Source organism: Rhinopithecus bieti, unplaced genomic scaffold (genome assembly GCF_001698545.2).
Source record: "Rhinopithecus bieti isolate Rb0 unplaced genomic scaffold, ASM169854v2 scaffold_33122, whole genome shotgun sequence".
NCBI lineage: Eukaryota > Metazoa > Chordata > Mammalia > Primates > Cercopithecidae > Rhinopithecus > Rhinopithecus bieti.
The window spans coordinates 229716-231416 of record NW_016814047.1 but is presented as its reverse complement, the minus strand read 5'-3'; positions in this window follow the sequence as shown (position 1 = coordinate 231416).

Below are 1701 nucleotides of genomic sequence, written 5' to 3'. Positions count from 1 at the left end.
AATACGAAGAATACAAAATGAAGAAGAAAATATGCTAACCATGAGGATTAATATAATTAACATGAGTCTTTCTGGTAGGCAAGGAAAAAGAACATTTTAAAATTTATTTTGAAATAACTGAATTACAAATAGCTGGTTATTTTTTATGATAAATCTAAGTACGTTAAGCAAGTAGTGAATTATTTAAAATCCCAATATTTTCATTCTCAATACATCTGCACGCTACAGTATTATGACTATATCTGGAGACATCCTGGGTTTAGGGAAAAAGAAAATAAAGGTGCCAAATCTGAATCTCTAGCAACAGGATATAGTTTGAAAACAAAACACAACAACAAAAAATAAAACAAAAGCAACCCGTAGTCATATAGGTAAATCTGACATATCTTTCTCTATAGTTCTGAATCAATGATACAGAAGACACTGAATGATAGAGGTGGTGCTTTTTGATATTAGTTTTACAAAAAATAAGTTATTTTACCTCATATTAAAAAACAACCGTGATTTAATCAAGATCAATCTTTAAGGGGCTATGTAAATATAGTCCAAGAATAGGGCCTCATGGTGGTTAAATTTTATTCAATGATAGAAGATTAAATGTCGAGGTGATATAAAAATTAATGAATTGTTTGTCGTCTTGATAATCTTGGCTAATATTATTTCTTTTAATTAGGCATTTAATAAAAGAGAGTAAATGGTTATATTCCATGATAAATTATTGGGTTAAGTTCTACTTTCTCAGTTCTTAAATGCTGCAACTGTAGACTCTTGAACACAGGCTTGAACTGCACAGATCCCATTATATGCACACTTTCTTATACCTCTGCCACCCCAAAGATGACGAGACTAATCTCTCTTCTTCTCTTCCTCCTCAGCCTGCGCAGTGTGAAGAGGAAGACCTTTATGATGATCCACTTCTACTTATTAAATAACAAATAATCTCTTTCTTATGATCTTCTTAGTAACATTTTCTTTTCTCTAGCTTACTTTAAGAATACAATATACAATACATATAACACATCAAATATATGTTAATTGACAGTTTATGCTATCAGTAAGGCTTCCAGTCAACAGTAGGTTTTATTACTAGTGAAGTTTTGGAGAGTAAAAGTTGTCCATGGATTTTTTGACTGCATGAGGGTTGGTGCCTCTAATCCTTGCTTTGTTCCATGGTCAACTGTATTTATGCTTCTTTTATAGTATAGATTGTAAGTACATGCATACATGTCTGATTTCTTCACAAAGGCACCCATTTCCTTGAGTAGAAGATCTTACCTCTTATCTTTGTCTCTAATGGTATTACTGGGCTTGATAAATTTGAAGTGAGGGACTGAATGAATCCAATTTCATCAAAGAATTGTAAAACTTAACTCATAGAAACTCTCATAAAGAAGGAATATGACATTATATGCTGACAGTGTTTTTTGTTATTTTGTTGTTGTTTAATCAACACATACTATTATTTTGTATCTAAGAATTAGATGGACTTTTCAATGAAAATTTTGAGTGATAAAAAAATTGCAACATTTAATGTATTTTTTTCTGACAGTTTATTATGTGCAGATTATTAGCTCTTATGACACACTGTGTATCTACCCTTTTAGAAAAGTCCCCAGAATTTTCTTTTGATTCGAATTCTGAAACATTCTTTAGCCAATTATTACTAAATTAAATACCATTTTTAAAAATATGTCTCAGTGG